Consider the following 19,148-nt stretch of genomic DNA (forward strand, 5'->3'; position numbering starts at 1 on the left):
CAACATCGCTCCTCATCAGGGAAATACAAATCAAAACCACACTCAGATATCACCTCACGCCAGTCAGAGTGGCCGAAATGAACAAATCAGGAGACTATAGATGCTGGAGAGGATGTGGAGAAATGGGAACCCTCTTGCACTGTTGGTGGGAATGCAAATTGGTGCAGCCACTCTGGAAAACAGTGTGGAGGTTCCTCAAAAAATTAAAAATAGACCTACCCTATGACCCAGCAATAGCATTGCTAGGAATTTATCCAAGGGATACAGGAGTACTGATGCATAGGGGAACTTGTACCCCAATGTTTATAGCAGCACTCTCAACAATAGCCAAATTATGGAAAGAGCCTAAATGTCCATCAACTGATGAATGGATAAAGAAATTGTGGTTTATATACACAATGGAGTACTACGTGGCAATGAGAAAGAATGAAATATGGCCCTTTGTAGCAACGTGGATGGAAGTGGAGAGTGTTATGCTAAGTGAAATAAGCCATACAGAGAAAGACAGATACCATGTGGTTTCACTCTTATGTGGATCCTGAGAAACTTAACAGAAACCCGTGGGGGAGGGGAAGGAAAAAAAAAAGAGGTTAGAGTGGGAGAGAGCCAAAGCATAAGAGACTCCTAAAAACTGAGAACAAACTGAGGATTGATGGGGGGTGGGAGGGAGGGGAGGGTGGGTGATGGATATTGAGGAGGGCACCTTTTGGGATGAGCACTGGGTGTTGTATAGAAACCAATTTGACAATAAACTTAATATATTGGAAAAAAACTATATTACAAAGCTATAGTAATCAAAACAGTATAGTACTAACATAAAAACAGACCTAGATCAATACAACAGAATCAAGACCCTATGCATATAGGGTCAACTAATACTTCACAAAAGAGCCAAGGGTATTCAATGAGGAAAAAACAGTCATTTCAATAAATAGTACTGGTAAAATTGGATATTCACATGCAAAAACAAGACACTAGACTTCTATCTTATACTGCTCACAAAAATTAACTTGAAATGGATTAAAGTCTTATATATGAGAAACTGTAAAACTCCTATAAGAAAACATAGGGAGAAAGCTCCTTGACATTGGTATTGGTAACAATTTTTGGGATACAACACCAAAAGCACAAACAACAAAAACAAAACTAAAATAAGTAGTACTATATCAAACTAAAAATCTTCAGTACAGCGAAAGAAACAATCAACAGAATGAAGAGGCATTCTATGGAATGGGAGAAAATATACGCAAATCATATACTAGATAAGGGGTTAATATCCAAAATATATGAAGAACTCATACAACTCAATAGCAAAATAATAATAATGATGATGATAGTAATAATCTGATTAAGAAATAGGCAGAATCTGAGTAGACATTTTTCCAAAAAAGACATACAAAGTGGCCAATAGTACATGGAAATGTACTCAACATCATTAATCATCAGAGAAATGCAAATAAAATGACAATGAGATACCATCTTACACGTTTAGAATGGCTATTAGCAAAAAGACAAGAGATAACAAGTGCTGACATGGATGTGGAGAAAAGGAAACATTTGTGCACTGTTGGTGGAAATGTAAACTGGTGCAGCCACTACGGAAAACAGTCTAAGTCTCCTCCAAATATTAAAAAGAGAGCTATCATATGATCCAGCAATCCCACTTCTGGGCATATACCCTAAGAAAATAAAATCACTGTCTCAAAGAGATATCTGCTTCCTCCACCACCATGTTCATTGTGGCATTATTTACAATAACAAAAGCCTGGAAATAACCTAAGTGTCCAGTGACAGATGAATGGATAAAGATGTAGTACACCCCCACACACATACAGGAATATTACACAGTCATAAAAAGGAAGAAAATCCTGCCATTTGCAACAGGGATGGACCTTGAGGGCATTATGCTAAATGAAATAGGTCAGACAAGGCAAATAGTGTATGACCTTACTTATACATGGGGTCTAACAAAAGCCAAACTCATAGAAATAGAGATTAGAAAGGTAGTTGCCAGGGGCTGGGAATTGCAGGAAATGGAGAGATATTGGCCAAAGGGTATAAATTTCCAGTTATAAGATGAATAAGTTATATGGATCTAATATATAGCATAGTAACTATAGTTAACAATACTGTGCTACAAAGTTGGTAAGAGAGATCTTAAATGTTCTCATCACACATAGAAATACTGTAATTATGTGAGGTGACGGATATTTTAATTAACCTTATTATAGTAATCACTTTGCAAATCATCACATGGTACACTTTCTTTTTTTTTTTAATATAATACTTAATTTTATTTTTTTTAAATTTACATCCAAATTAGTTAGCATATAGTGCAACAATGATTTCAGGAGTAGATTCCTTAATGCCCCTTACCCATTTAGCCTATCCCCCTCCCACACCCTCTCCAGTAACCCTCTGTTTGTTCTCCGTATTTATGAGTTTCTTATGCTTTGTCCCCCTCCATGTTTTTATATTATTTTTGTTTCCCTTCCCTTATGTTCATCTGTTTTGTCTCTTAAAGTCCTCATATGAGTGAAGTCATATGATATTTGTCTTTCTCTGACTAATTTCACTTAGCATAATACCCTCTAGTTCCATCCACGTAGTTGCAAATAGCAAGATTTCATTCTTTTTGATTGCCAAATAATACTCCGTGTGTGTGTGTGTGTGTGTGTGTGTGTGTGTGTGTGTGTGTACATACCACATCTTCTTTATCCATTCATCCATCCATGGACATTTGGGCTCTTTCCATACTTTGGCTATTGTTACAGTGCTACTATAAACATGGGGGTGCATGTGTCCCTTCGAAACAGCACACCTGGATCCCTTGGATAAATACCTAGTACTGCAATTGCTGGGTCATAGGGTAGTTCTATTTTTAGTTTTTTGAGGAACCTCCATATTGTTTTCCAGTGTGGCTGCACCAGCTTGCATTCCCACCAATAATGCAAAAGAGATCCTCTTTCTCTGCATCCTCACCAACATCTGTTGTTGCCTAAGTTGTTAATGTTAGACATTTTGACAGGTTTGAGGTGGTATCTCATTGTAGTTTTGATTTGTATTTCCCTGATGATGAGTGACGTTGAGCATTTTTTCATGTGTCGGTTGGCCATCTGAATGTCTTTGGAGAAGTGTCTATTCATGTCTTTTGCCCATTTCTTCACTGGGTTATTTGTTTTTTGGGTGTTGACTTTGAGAAGTTCTTTATAGATTTTGGATACTAACCCTTTATCTGATATGTCATTTGCAAATATCTTCTCCCATTCTGTTGGTTGCCTTTTAGTTTTGCTGATTGTTTCCTTAGCTGTGCAGAAGATTTTTATTTTGATCAGGTCCCAATAGTTCATTTTTGCTTTTGTTTCCCTTGCTTCCAGAGATGTGTTGAGTAAGAAGTTGCTGTGGCCAAGATCAAAGAGGTTTTTGCCTGCTTTCTCCTCGAGGATTTTGATGGCTTCCTGTCTTACATTTAGGTCTTTCATCCATTTTGAGTTTATTTTTGTGTATGGTGTAAGAAAGTGGTCTAGGCTCATTCTGCATGTCGCTGTCCAGTTTTCCCAGCACCACTTGCTGAAGAGACTGTCTTTATTCCATTGGATATTCTTTCCTGCTTTGTCAGAGATTAGCTGGCCATACATTTGTGGGTCCATTTCTGGGTTCTCTATTCTGTTCCATTGATCTGAGTGTCTGTTCTTGTGCCAGGACCATACTGTCTTGATGATTACAGCTTTATAGTATAGCTTGAAGTCTGGGATTGTGATGCCTCCTGCTTTGGTTTTCTTTTTCAAGATCGCTTTGGCTATTCGGGGTCTTTTCTGGTTCCATACAAATTTTCTAGTTCTGTGAAGAAAGCTGGTGTTATTTTGATAGGGATTACATTGAATATGTAGATTTCTTTGGTTAGTATCGACATTTTAACAGTATTTTTTCTTCCTATCCAGGAGCATGGAATCTTTTTCCATTTTTTGTGTCTTCTTCAATTTCTTTCATAAGCTTTCTATAGTTTTCAGTGTATAGATTTTTCACCTCTTTGGTTAGATTTATTCCTAGGTATTTTACGGTTTTTTTGTGCAACTGTAAATGGGATTGATTCCTTGATTTCTCTTTCTGTCGCTTCATTGTTGGTGTATAGGAATACAACCGATTACTGTGCATTGATTTTTATATCCTGCAACTTTGCTGAATTCATGAATCAGTTCCAGCAGTTTGTTGGTGGAATCTTTAGGGTTTTCCATATAGAGTATCATGTCATCTGTGAAGAGTGAAAGTTTGACCTCCTCCTGGCTGATTTGGATGCTTTTTATTCCTTTGTGTTGTCTGATTGCTGAGGCTAGGACTTCCAATAGTATGCTGAATAACAGTGGTGAGAGTGGACATCCCTGTCTTGTTCCTGACCTTAGGGGGAAAGCTCTCAGTTTTTTCCCATTGAGGATGATATTAGCGTTTGGTCGTTCATACATGGCTTTCATGATATTGAGGTATGCTCCTTCTATCTCTACTTTCTTGAGGGTTTTTATCAAGAAAGGATGCTGTATTTTGTCAAATGCTTTCTCTGCATCTATTGAGAGGATCATATGGTTCTTGTCCTATCTTTTACTGATCTGATCATCACATGGTACACTTTCAACTTACACAATATTGTATGTCAATTATATCTCAATACAACTGGAAAAGAAAAGCCCTCACAGCAACTCTCTGAACCTTTGTCCTCACTCTATTAGAAAAGAAACTGATGGCTTATTTGCCAAATGCACATATGGTCAGTAGGTGGCAGAGCCAGCAGGCCAGCCTGGATGTGTTCAATTCCTGGGCCCATATTCTTGCTAACTCACCTTTTACACCTTCAGGTCTTCAGAACACAGTCAAAAATAAAACTTTGAATGGAACAAAACTTAACTCTGTCCTCTTGGACTTCCAGCACAGAGCACATAAACTGATCTTACTGACATAACTGGAATCTCCCTCAATTGTCTCCTCCACCCCTGCCACCCCCAGTTGTTGACGCACATGGTGGGATGAGGCAAGGAGACTGTGGAAGCAGAGAATGAAGCAGCTCCAAAGAGATGAAAATAACTTCCCTGTACCAAAGTAAACCTCCAGCATATTGGACCCTGTGGGGATACTTGCACTGCCGCAATGGAACAGCTGTCCCCACAGGCTCCTGTCCCCACACTTTCTACAGACTATGCAGAAATGACACAGGTTCCTATATGCCTCACAAGGAAAGTAACCCAGCTCCCACCAGGCGAGTAAAGGCAAACATATGTCATGGGCTCCTACAGAAGTCAATTCTCCCACCAAGGCAAGATGCCAGACTGGACAGCAGTCCAGGGTTTGAGTCCCAAAGGTTTGCAGGAACTGGGTACATAAAGAGAGGAAGCTGAGACATGGCCTCAGCTGACCCCAGTGGACAGGACCAAACAGATATTTTTTTTAATTCACTTTTAATTCATGCATGTGGATAAAATAGTTATGGGCCCGGGAACATTTACCTCACTGGAATCATAACACTTAATTAAAGCATTGTTGACCCTGCAGGAGAAGCTGGAGGCACTAAAGGAGGAGAAGAGCTTGCATCTCCTTTGCTTAAAGCCTTTCAGTGGCTTACATTCTCTTTGGGAGGAAGTCCCAGCATCTTGGCCTGCACAATGTGGCTCCTACCCTAACCTCAAGCCACCCCGTGCCCATGCTCCTGAGCTTCCATATATGTCCTAACACATCTTGCTCTCCTGTCTACAAAGTAGTTGTGCCTGTACCCAGAACATTACCTCCATGCCCGCCTTACCAGCTGACAGCTGCTTGTCATTCACATCTCTACTTACCACCTCCTCCTGGAGCCCTCTGAGCTCCCCCCATGTGCAGGTCAGACACCTCTAAGTTCTCTCCTAACACCTCTGCTCCCTACTGAAGCACTTATGCTGATGGAAATTGCTTGTTACCAGACAGAAAGCTCCCTGAGGGTAGGAGCCAGATCACTGTGTCATTACTGTGCATCAAGTGAGCAATATCATACTGAAAACACAAATTAATAAATGAATGGAGTAAATGAATTTAGGGATAAAGCTTGGTTTATTCTCTCTGCCTCTGAGAGGTCTCTTCCATCTGCTCTAAAAATGGATCCCTCTCATCTTGTTGGCAGGTCTGTCCAAGCAGGGAGTGCCAAGCCAAGGATCCACTCAAATTCTTTGAGTTTTGACTGTCTCCCACTAAAAATATAATCCATAAACCCAGGCCAAGGTTCCATCCATCAGACACCAAAGGCCAAGCCTGACATCATCAATAACAGGGCTGATCTTGCCGTCAGCACCAGGAAATGAAGAGTGATACAGGCCCAGTAGCTCAGGGACACCAGCAGCTGTACCAGCTCTGATGGATTGCCTTGGATGCACAAAGAGCATGCCTAAGAAGCAAAGAGGTCTCCTGTGCAGCAAGATGAGAACTGCACGGATATGAAGCTTAGCTTCCCACAGGTTGAGAGAAATTTGTAAACTGCTACTTTGTCATTTAGATGTATATGCATTTTTCATCTGGATTAAAGATACACTACATTTTCTTTACAAACAAAACCATGCTGCCAATTAACAACGACTGCTCAGGAAATGGAAACCCAATGTAGATTCCTTATAATACTACAGCAGTGGAGTAAGCTGTCTCTTTATTAAGGTTAATCTAATTAGACTGGAGACTGTTTTGGCATTTTTCCGCCTTTGGAGTTGTTTGACAATGTGCCAGTGAACCCAACTGTGGCAGCTACCCTTGCACAAACTCTACACCAGAGGACTCACACCCAACATCCTCCCCAACCTTGAAAAGTGGTCCAGAGAAGATACCCTTTAGGCTCTTCACCAAGTTCTCAACAGTCTCCCTTCCCCAGAAAACATCCTCTGCCAAGCTAGACATTCAGGCATATTTGTACTCTGCGCCCTACCCTCCTGGCTACAGGTGACCTGTGTTGGGCCAGAGCTGGATATTTGGAATTGGGGCTAAGAGTGTCCAGTTTTAATCTGGGCTGGTCCCTGGAGCAGACAACGTGCAAGGGCCTTGAGGAGAGCCATTTTCAGCCAATTTCTGAGGAGCAGAGCAAGCCAGTGTGTGGAAAAAAAAAAAGCTGGAAGCAGCTGTGTAAGTAACAGTGACAAGAGAGGGACCTGCTGGGTTCCCTCACCTAGACCCACACTGCTCCCTTTCTCTAACACTTTCCCTCCTGGTCTAGAATCCTGTCCATTGTAAATGAATTACTGGACACCCTCAGACTCCATGGAGATCTGCTTCTGCCTGACTGATCCTCCTTGACTTGAATGAAAGCTGGATCGGAAGAGCATCAATTTCGGTACTATACCACATTTACCTCCCCAGATCACGAGTGCACAGACACATTGCTTCCCCAGCACTTGGATGTGCTCAACACCTATTTACTGAATGAGTAATGATATCATCTTACTTGAAGGCCTCTCAGTGGAGGCTGCTCATTCACTTGCTTCCCACACACCATGAAGACAGGTGGACATTCTTCCTTTCCTACTTACTACTGCTGCTTCCGACACCACTCCTCCTCCCTTATAAAAACACAAAGCCAAACAAAAAGCCAGCAGCAGCTATTCCTCTCCAAGGTGTGTGACATCACAGTCATCCACCCATCTCAGCTGCATTTCTCAAATGAGTTCTCCCCATCTTACATTGGACCTTCATCGGCCCATGGTCTAATTCCAATCATCAGTAATTCTCCCTCAGAGTTACACAGAATCCATTTTGGGGTAACATTTGGGAATGGCTTGGTGAGAAGTGATATCTGGTTCAGGGTAGCTACATGGCTGAGATTTCATATGCTAAGTAAAGAGGAGAATTGAGTCAATTCTGGTCAGTTTGGCTCATGAAAGCAGCTAAACTAGAATGTACCCTAGTAGAGTGCCTTAATTCCTCACTAAAATTGAACTGAGTGGACATTACAGCTTTTGGCAGTTCTCTAAGACAATTTATTAGGCACCATGAATAATATCCCAGACTCTTCATATTCTATCAGCACCAAAACATAACATCATTCATTTATTCCCCACTGTACAGAGTCAGGATAAAGAAGATGCCTCAGGAATGACAACAGCTGTTGGTGGGGTGATCCAGTCTCCCTTTATAAGGCCCTCATAACCTGTATATGACTCAATTATCTCTGAGCAATTAAATCCTAATGGGAAGAAGTACTGCAAAGAAAACTGCAATTATACACGTGTGTATAACTGAGCCTGCACCTCACTTCAACCCCCTTTTATTTCTTGGTCTCTGTGTAACATAAGAGCTGTGTATGTAGAAAGCAATAGAGTTTCCTCCCACACAGTCACAGAGCAGGTCAGTAGTGTGATTCCCTGCTTGAAGCAGAAGCTGTGGGAGGAAAAGCTGTATACCCAACATGGCAGGTAGGATACAATTTCACATGTTTTCCAGGGCCCTAGCATAACCTCAAGAAAGTAAGGAGTTGAAATTGTTTGGTACTTGAAAATCAGTCTCTTTGGTATCCAACTACTGCCCACTTCTTTCTAAGCAAGGAGATCATGTAGATGGGTAAGAGAAGACATAGGAGGCCCTGACTGGTAAAAGTGACAATTTACATGGGGCCAAGCAATACCCTTGACCAAATCCAGATACCTCCAAGGAAGCTCCAATGATAGTTGGGTACACAGGTCTACAGAGTCACACCCATCAATCAGCATGTGGGCACATAGAACAGTAGTAATGACCCATTCTAAGATTCTGCCCAGGAGGGTCTGGCCTCTAGGTGCTCAGACCAGAGTAACATGCACCACACACACACACACATATACACACACACACACACACACACACACACACACACACCCTGTTCTTGCCTCCTGAACCTGAAGCAGCTCCTGTGTGTGGTGCTATGGTACATAGGAAAAAGTCCTGGATAGTCACGGGTAGATGAGATGGCAGTGATGTTTCACATCCTCTTACTCATTGGTCTTGGTTGTTGCCTAAACCGTCAAGCTCAAAACTTATAATCAAATGACAAAATTATCTAAATCATGTATATCTTACTTTCCATTTCAACGTATCATATTAATTATATGCCATTGTATAGCTCTAAAGCATGAGATTGGCCCCCCAAATCTTTAAGGTTCCAATTGAGCATCTTAGGAAATATCAACCAAAACAGATAATATGCTGCATGAGATTCTTTTTCCAATTCAGATCCTCAACAAGACATTCAACCAAGCATGTGAGCATGTCTAAATTTGTCATTCATGGCCATGCTGCAAGCTGACTTCAGATGACTAATTACCGAGCCTTCCCTCATCGACCTTCTCCCAGGCTGTCCCCCCCTTCCAAGCTACATCTCTTGGCGCTTCCGTGCCCACTATTCCTGCCAGTCATCTCACTCCATTCCTCCACACTGTGCCAAAGAGAGGTCCTGGCCCCCTCCCCTGACAAAACATCAATTATCACTAAATTACAACGTCTCTGACACCAACCAAACTAGATATTTCAGACCTAAATTTTTTCTAGGAAGCTTGAGGCAAATTTATCAGACAGTTGCCAAAGTTTATGCTTCACTTAGAGGCAGCAACACACAGTCTGATTGAACCATTCCAGAAACATGGTCTGGTCATTCAAAAACCTGACTGTCAAGGGCTGAATTCAGGCAAGATTGGATTGGGGAAATGACATAGTTGATGGGAGAAAGGAGAAACCTATAGGAGCAGCAAGACTTCCCCCCTCATAGAAAAGAGAGGGGGACCAGAGAGAAGCTTACAGTAGGTATTTGGAAAATTTAGAGTTCTGTTTTAAAGCCTTATGTCTTATTCAAAACCATTTGATGAATTAGGTTTTTTTAAAATTTTTTTAATGTTTATTTATTATTGAGAGACAGAGAGAGGCAGAGCAGGAGCATGGGAGGGGCAGAGAGAGGGGAGACACAGAATCTGAAGCAGGCTCCAGGCTCTGAGGTGTCTGCACAGAGTCCAACCTGGGGCTCAAACTCACAAACCACAAGATCATGACCTGAGCCAAAGTCGGACACTTAACCAACTGAGCCACCCAGGTGCCCCTTGATGAATTAGTTTTTATATAAACTGATATCTTCTTAGCTTTAGATTAAAATAATGTGCACAGCAATATTCACTTTAGCATTGTTTGTAATGAAAAACTGGAAGTCTATATATGAGAGAACATAGTTAAAATAAGGTGACTTCACTCAATGGAATACTGACATAATTAAAACAAGGATTCTGAAAAGAATGTTATACTATGGAAAAGGCTTAAGATGAAATGCTAAGTCAAATGACAAAGGGAACCAAAGAATGCATAATATATGTTATGATTTCACATTTTAAAATATAGTCTGGCACACAGTTCACCGCAACACATATGGCGGGTATGTTTAGGTAGTGGGAGTATATAGACTTCTTTCCTTTTTTCTATATACCTGTGTTTTCCAAATCTAATGAACATGTACAATTTTTAATGAACATATTTTATAATAGATACTTATTTTAAAATATAAGTAAGTGGCCTCAGAGGACACTAAAAATTACATGGAATCAGAAAAAAGTAGGTAAGAAAATCACTATATGAAACTAAGCCGGTCATCCAATGAAAGATGAGGGAAAGCTGAAGTGACTTAGAAGCTACTAGGGCAAGTGCCCTCTGGAAAAAAAAGAAATCATGAGACTTTATGCTGTGGATATGACCCCACATTTTTCCTTTCTCTCCTTTGCTTTATTACAGGGAAACAAAGGATCACACAACACTTATCTTCTGAGAACTAGAAGCAGACCATTGGAAGCCTGCCTTCACCTGGTCCATTTTTAATTTTTGACTCCTCTCCTACTTACAAGGGTTTTAGCACACTTTCTGCTCTGAAACTCTTGGGAACTACAGTCAGACCCCAGGCACCATACACATCCTTAAAGAGCTGCAATTCCAGAGAAGGTTTCCAATCCCTAAAAAAGACTGCATTCCTGCATACTATCATCTCTCTGGGGACAAATTTCAACTTTATCTTATTCATTACTGCAACCCCAATGCCTAGCATAGTACATGGTACCAAAGGATGCTTCAAGCAATTTGTTGAATGGTTTTTAAATATTTTCTTATAATCAGGATTAGCCCTAGTAGAAACTGAAGTGAGTTTAAATTAGTAAAAATTATATTTTATCATATTTAGGCACTGGGCTTTTTTAATTTGTTATGACTATATGTTTTTTGGACAAATAACTGTACTCTTTTAATTAGTTTTAAAATTGGCCAAATTAACATGTGGTGTCACCTTTAACACAGTTATTTACACACAAGAGAAAGAAGCCAAAGCCAGACACTACCAGCCACCTAGTGCAACTTATGTGGATCACAGACAAATTACAAAGGAGGAAATCAACAGCCTCTGGAACATTACCCTGGCAAACCTGAACCCATGGAGTGATGGCGCTTGTTCCATGAGGAGTTGATCCTAACCACTGCCGGAAAGTGTACCTGTGGGACAGCCATTTGGTACCAGCGCTGGGAGGAAAACAGGAGCAGCCATGTTGAAACGTCACAACTGGTGACTGGACCAGGAGAACTGGTGTTGGCAAGAGTCTCCAATGATGCTGTGTCTGATGCACTTTGCAGGTGCCACCTGTCGAAAATTGAAAGCCCAATTCAATCAAAGTTGGTTTTGTGCTACATTTCCTATAGTTAGTTTACAACATGTCTCTGATTCTTATGCTACACAGACAAGAAAATTCAAAGATTACACTGGCTCCTTCATATCCGGTCAAGTTCTTCAGCTCTCAGTCATATTCTCTATGAAGGGCTCTGTGGATTCTTTAGAATGAATACAAAATAATAAAATAATAACAATAATAGTAATAATAATAGTTATAATAATAATAATGATAATAGTGCTTTAAATAAGTGAAGTTCTGGCAGGTTTCAAGTGCTTTCCCATTCAGTATCAGAACCTCTTATTAATTTTCACAGTCAGAATTAAGAAACAAACAGAAAAACCTTTAAGGAAATGGAATTAGAGTTTAGCAAAGAGCCACACAATAATATCTTTCAAATGTAGGAATGGCTTTCACACAGCGAGAAGCTACTTTTCATTTAACAAAGAACAAGGAGAGCCTGGTTTTAGTTGAAACCTGAGGAATTTAGGTTAGATAATATGTTAACTTTTGTTCTCTGGTATTCTTTCCCAGGAACTGTTTTTTAGGTAGGGTAGATACTCATCTTGCTGAGATGCTTTTAAATTTAACCTGAATGCAAAAGATGTAGCAGATAGTCTTTTAAAGACTCTCCATATTCAAGAAGCTGGACATTTAAGAGCTTCAAAAGGAAATTGTACTTTGTCATTTGATGGCCAATTCAATTCTAACAAACATTTCTGAAACACTTGACACATTATTTTCCTATAGGCAATGACCTAATAGCTTTCTCATCCATTTAAACCTACTGATTGATTTCCTCTCCGAGTTACTGACTACTGTCTACTTTTCTTTCAACTGTTCTCACCTGTTTCCTCTGACCTTTTCATCCCATCCAAGTCCCTATGAACTCACACTATGTTCTCTGCAATAAAGAAGGGACTTTCCTCTTAAACCATACAGTCCTCTAAGAAAAGGAGTATTATTAACCAAAAGGTCTTGTTCAAATTCCAACAGGGGAAACTGTATTTTGCCACCATATAATTACCCATCATTTATTTAGAAATACTATTTAATATCCCATTCAAAATAAAACCTGTTGCAGAGAAGGCTGCCTCAGAGGGGGCCTGTCTTTTCTAGCACAGAGGAGATGATGTTTCAGAGATGTATGACTAATACTCCTGGGGCAGGAGCCGAGTACATTGGGATCCTTTGGGAATAAAGGTACCTCCAAAGGATCAAAATGATTTTTATTTTATGCGTGAAGTAGACAATCCCATTAGACAGATTTTTTTTTTTTTCCCTCCAGCATTTTGCAGCATCTTCTGAGATTCAGACTCAAGCCAAGAACTGCTTGGTAATATCGTGTGGATGACGCATTACACGGAGATGACTCTGTGACATCATACCGTCTTGTTCTCAGTAGAGCAACCTGATGTGCCTGCCCTGTACACCCCAGTTCTGTGAGTCACTGCATGATATATTGTCCAGGAAATGCAAAATGATGCTCTTCTTAAAAACTCACGATTAAAAAATTGAGGCTTCCGGCTAGGGAATGTAGAGTGAAAAAAGTTAACTCTCTGGAGGGGCAAGTTCTCATTTCTGTTTTTCTTTTCATTATTGTTTAAGATCCTATAGGGGATTGTAGTTTATAAATAAGTATAACAGGTGGTTATTTTCTTTGGTGTTTTATTGTTACAGAAATGAAGTTTATTTTCCACCAACCAGAACTTCCCACAATGAACAGCTATGCCACTCTTCATCCTAGGAAGCTTTACCATCAAAAATGAATACTGGAGCGCCTGGGTGGCCCAGTCAGTTAAGTGTCCGACCCTTGGTTTCCACTCAGGTCATGATCTGATGGCTTTATGAGTTTGAGCCCTGCATCAGGATTCTCTCTCTCTGCCCCTCCCCTACTCGTGCTGTCTCTGTCTCTCTTAAAATAAATAAATAAACTTAAAAAGAAAGACTTAATATCTATATGTGTATTATGGATACTGAAGACAATTGACTAAGCATACTCATGCCTGAAGAATTCTGCAATACAAAGCAATCCTGATACATACAAACTTACAGTGAATTTTAGCAATAAATTAAAAAGGATAATCTACTAAAGAGAAAATTAAAATTTGGCCTTATCCAAATACTTCCAATCTGAATCAAAAAATCATGTGCTGAACCCCAAACAGAATTCGAGGTTTAAAAATCTTTTCTTCTTCTGTCTCCACCCTGCAAATTTCAGTAAATAAAATAATTGGTGAACCAAAGATTCAGTGAACAAAAAATGCAGGGAAAAACAGAAACAGCAGAGATTAATCAAGCCAAGATGTTAACAAGGACAGAATCTCTTTCTGGCAAGGCTGACCTTTCCAATCCAGTACATTGTACTCGTCACTCCTGAAGCTTAAAACATCAGGACAGCCAGACAAATAGCAAGAGCCCAGACCCCCAGGGTTCAAAAGCAATCAGGCAGAGAGCACACATTAAATACCTTTCCTTGCCTCAAAATCACCATTCATCTCCTGTTAGAAATGCACTGTTACTGAGAGGGCAGCATCATTTGGGGCTATGGATGCTACCAGTTTGATTTGGACCAATGTCTAGTTAAATCCCAAGGAAGGATTCAAGAGCCCATGAAGGTGTGGGTTCCATGGAGGAGGGATCACTCCAGGTAGTCACTTCACAGTTAAAGAAACCCCTGGAACTGCTATTGGATTTGGAGGTTAGGCAACCAGGCAGAACCCGAAGGACCCAAAGGACCCAGACACTCTAATACATCCCCTAGGAATTTTAGTTCTCTCTGTGCCACAGCCCATTTATCAAAGCATGTCTTTTGAAGGAGTCTTTTTTTGGCAGATTTCAGGATTTTTCATATAGACAATTATGTCATCTACATAGAGATATATCATTTCTTCATTTCCAATATGTATGCCTTTTATTTCCTTTTCTTGCTTTTTGCACTAGCTAGAATTTACAACACTATGCTAAATAAGAGTGGTGAGAGCTCATATCCTTGCCTTTTTCCCACGTTTAGGGGGAAAGCATACAGTCTTTCACTATTAACTTTGATGTTGGCTTTAGGATTTTGTAGATTCATTTTATCAAGCTGAGGAATTCCCCACTAGTACTGTTTTTTCTGAGAGGGCTTTTGTTAATTTAAAAAAATGTTGATTTGGGGGGCATCTGGGTGGCTCAGTCTGTTAAGCGTCTGAGTCTTGATTTGGGTTCAGGTCGTGGTCCCAGGATTGTGGGATCAAGCCCCACATCAGGCTCCATGCTGATCCTGCTTGGGATTCTCTCTCTCCCTCTGCCCCTCTCCCCTGCTTGCACACTCTGAAATTTAAAAAAAAAAAAAATTTTATGTTGAGTTTTTTTTTATTTGCATCTACTGATATGATCATGTGATTTTTCTTCATTAGCTTGTTAAATATGGTGGATTACATTATATGATTTTCAAATATTAAACCAGTCTTGAATAACTAGAATAAGCCCCATTTGGTTGTGGTGCATAACTGTTTTTATGGAATGCCAAATTCTCCTTCCAACATTCTATTAAGACTTTTATGTCTATATTCATAGTGCAAATAGGTCCATAGTTTTCTTTTTCTTTTTTGCACAATCTTTGTCTGATTTTAGTAGCAGGTATATTGGCTTCACAAAATAAATTGGAAGTGTTCCCTTCTATTTTTGAAAAGATTTGTAGAATTGGCATTAATTCTTTAAACACTTGTTAGTATTCTCTAGTGAAAACTTCTGGATCTGGAGATTTATTTTAGGAGGTTATTAATTATGAATTAAAATTCCTGAATAGTTATAGGGACTTTCATATTGGGCCTTGTCTATTTCATATTGGGTGAGTTGTGGTAGTTTGTATTTTTCAAGGAATTGGTCTATTTCACCTAAATTGTCAAATGTATGTATGTAGACTTGTTATTAGTCCTTTATTATCCTTTTAATTTTTGCAGGACCTTTAGTAATATTTCTTGTTTCAGGGCACCTGGGTGGCTCAGTCAGTTAAGCATACCAACTCTTGATTTTGGCTCAGGTCATGATCTCACAATTCGTGAGATCGAGCCCCACATCTGGCTCTGCGCTGACAGCATGGAGCCTGCTTGGGATTCTCTCTTTCCCTCTCTCTGCCTCTCCCCTGCTCACTCTCTCCCTCTGTCTATATCTCTCAAAATAAATAAATACAATAAGTAAAATGTAAAAACTTAAAAAAATATTTTCTGTTTCATTCCTGCTCTTGGTAATTTGCATCTTCTGTTTTTGCTTTATTAATCTTGCTGGACATTTGTCAATTTTAACTTTTTGTTCCATTAGTTTTCTCTTCTTTTGTTTTTAATCTCATTGATTTCTCTATTCTTATCTTTGTTACCCACTCCCTATGCTTGCTTTGGACTTATTTTGCTTTTTTTCTGGGTTCATGAGGTTGAGAACTTATGTTGTTGATTTGAGACTTTTCCTCTTTTTTTTTCCTTAGAATCAATGTTAGTATTTTATTTTAGTTTGTTTTTCATTTTATTTAAATCCAAGTTAGTTAACATATACTGTAATAATGGTTTCAGGAGCAGAATTTAGTGATTCATCCCTTACATATAGCACCCAGTGCTCATCCCAACAAGTGCCTTCCTTAATGCCTATCATCCATTTAGCCAACATCCCCCCATCCAACACCCCTCCAGCAACCCTTAGTTTGTTCTCTGTATTCAAGAATCTCTTAAGGTTTGCCTCCCTCTCTGTTTGTATCTTATTTTTCCTTCCCTTCCCCTATGTTCATCTCTTTTGTTTCTTAAATTCCACATGAGTGAAATCATTTGGTATCTTTCTCTGACTTATTTCCCTTAGCATAATACACTCTAGTTCCATCCATGTTGTTGCAAATGGCAAGATTTCATTATTTTTTATCACCAAGTAATATTCCTTCGTGTGTGTGTGTGTGTGTGTGTGTATATACATATATATGTATAAATATATATATGAAGATGTGGTATACATACATATATATGTATACTTATATACATATAGATACACACACACACACACACACACACACACACACACACACATCTTCTTCTTCTTTATCCTTTCATCAGTCAATGGACATTTGGGCTCTTTCCATAATTTGGCTATTGTTGACAGTGCTGCTATAAACATTGGGGTGCATGTGCCCCTTCAAATTAGCATTTTTGTGTCCTCTGGATAAATACCCAGTAGTACAATTGCTGGGTGATAAGGTAGCTCTATTTTTAATTTTTTGAGATGCTTTTCCTCTTTTCTAATGAAAGAAAGCATTAAGTGCTATAAATTTCCCTTTAAGTACTATTTTAGCTATGCCCCACAAATTTTTATTATGTTCCACCTTCATTTTCATCAATTCAATTTCTTTTTACTTCAATATAATCTTTGACCCATGGATTACTTAGAATTGCACTGCTTAATTTCCAAATGCTTGAAAATTTTGCTGTCATTCCTCTGCTAATGATTTCTAGATAATTCCATTGTGTGTACAGAGCACATACTTATGACTTCTATTCTCTTAAATTTGTTGAGGTTTGTTTAATGGCCTAAAATATGTTCTATTTTGGTATATGTTCCATGGACACTTGGAAAGAATGTATATACTGCAGTGGTTGGGCAAAGCTTTCTATAAATGTCAATTAGATTTTCTTGGATGATGATGTTGAATTCTTCTATATTCTTGCTAATTTTTCTATTTAGTTATTCTATCAACATTGATAGAGGAGTCCTGAAATCTCCAACTATAATTGTGGATTTGACAATTTCTCCTTATAGTTCTATCAATTTTTACATCACATATTTTACAGCTCTATTGTCATATAGTGCATACCCTTTTAGGATTACTATCTTTTCTTGGGAGACTGACCTTTTGTAATTATATAACGTTCCTTTCTGATCCATATTTTCTTTTCTTTCTACTTTATGTGACATGAGTATAGCCACTCCTGATTTATTTTGGTTAATGTCTGCATAATACATCTTTTTAATTTCAATGTTTCTATTTTATCATATTTGAAATGAGTTTCTTACAGACATCATATAGTTGGGCTATTTTTTAATATACTCTGTCAATCTCTGACTTATAGTTGGTATATTTAAACCATTGACATTTAATGTAATTATTGATATGTTGTGGCTTAAAGCTGCCATTATATCTTTTGTTTCTCTTTGTTCTTCTTTTTCCATTTGTTTTCTTGACTGTCTTAAACATTTTTTAGTGTTATAGAGTTTTTTAGTGGTTGCTCGAGGTATTACATTATATATAGATAATTTATACCTCTACTGATACCATGGGGGCAGGGAGGTGGTCTCCTTACCACTGAGGAGTGATGAAAGTCCTAACTCTCCACTAGGTCTCCTCTGACAGCACTCCAGCAAAGGGGTTTCCTTGTTAAAATGTGAAGAAGGTCAGAGTCTTTTCCAGTATGGGTTAAGGTAGGGCCATAGTTTTTCTGTGATGTTTGACTAGAGTAGAGCAATTATTATCTAAAACTTTTCTTCTTAAATAAATAATAAGAATTTTCTGTCTTCCTAAACTGTCCCTCTCCTAGTCTTCTGGCTACAGATGGCAAGCTTCTACTGGAGATTTCTTTATCTGCATTTGGTGTTTCTAGGTTACTGGCTTATCAAGCTCCAAGTATGAGACTTATGAGACAAAAAGAAGACCCAGGGAATTTACCATTATGCTATCCTTGAGTACTAAGGTTCCTAACTGTTCTGCCTTCTTCCTTCTACCTTTCATAATCTTATGTGCGTTTTCTATATACTGTCCAGGGTTTGTATTATATTTAACCAAAGAAATAGGGGAAAGTATGTCTATTCCATCTTCCCAGAAGTGCTAAGTGCTCCTTCCTTAGCTGTTTAATAAGGAACACTTAAAAGAACTGAAGGACTATTGGCATGGATGTTTTGAAAAGACAAAGCACCAGCTAGCCATTACACTGTCATATAAATATACTCATTATCAGATAAATATATTTATTGTTAGATAAATATATACTAGTTATCATAAAGTTTAAATTGAACCTTTATTTATTCTGATTATTACCAGAAAATTTGGTTTATCTTTAAGACAAAAAGGGGTTTTCTTGTAATGTGAAATGATTCATTTTAATAATTCAAAAGATTGATCAATTGTAATCTTGATAATATAAATGTTCTTATATGAAAGTACTTTTGTATCAGCTTGTTAATAAATCCTTTAATTTCTGGCAGGTTATAGATAAAGTTTTCAGATTACCTTCTGATAAAAATACAAGCATCTAATAGCAGATAGCAAGAAAGCAACCTGTTTTCTAGCTGGATGAAGCCCCAGGCTCTGTCTTCCTCAATGCTCTAACCATACCTTGTATTTTTTTTCCAGTAACATATGAATTCTAGAGGCAAAATTCAGTTAATCTCTCAATCAGCCTCAAGTGACCAGAATCTTCTAAATTGTAGGAACACAATTATTGTATTCAAGTCTCAGGTACCAACCCCATATGTGAGGGGGAA

The 19,148-nt window shown here is 38.7% G+C and overlaps 1 protein-coding gene across 5 annotated transcripts in view; it reads right to left on the reverse strand.

Annotated features, from left to right (window-relative positions):
• Positions 1-19,148, reverse strand: part of CRH (corticotropin releasing hormone) — a 317,204-nt gene that overhangs the window by 100,881 nt on the left and 197,175 nt on the right. For all 5 annotated transcript variants that reach the window (XM_042923203.1, XM_042923202.1, XM_042923204.1 and 2 more), the window contains one exon: positions 11,482-11,626. The gene's annotated coding sequence lies outside the window, so the exon portion shown is untranslated. The remainder of the gene's footprint in view (positions 1-11,481; positions 11,627-19,148) is intronic.

The sequence above is a fragment of the Panthera leo genome, chromosome F2, assembly GCF_018350215.1.
Source record: "Panthera leo isolate Ple1 chromosome F2, P.leo_Ple1_pat1.1, whole genome shotgun sequence".
Taxonomy (NCBI): domain Eukaryota; kingdom Metazoa; phylum Chordata; class Mammalia; order Carnivora; family Felidae; genus Panthera; species Panthera leo.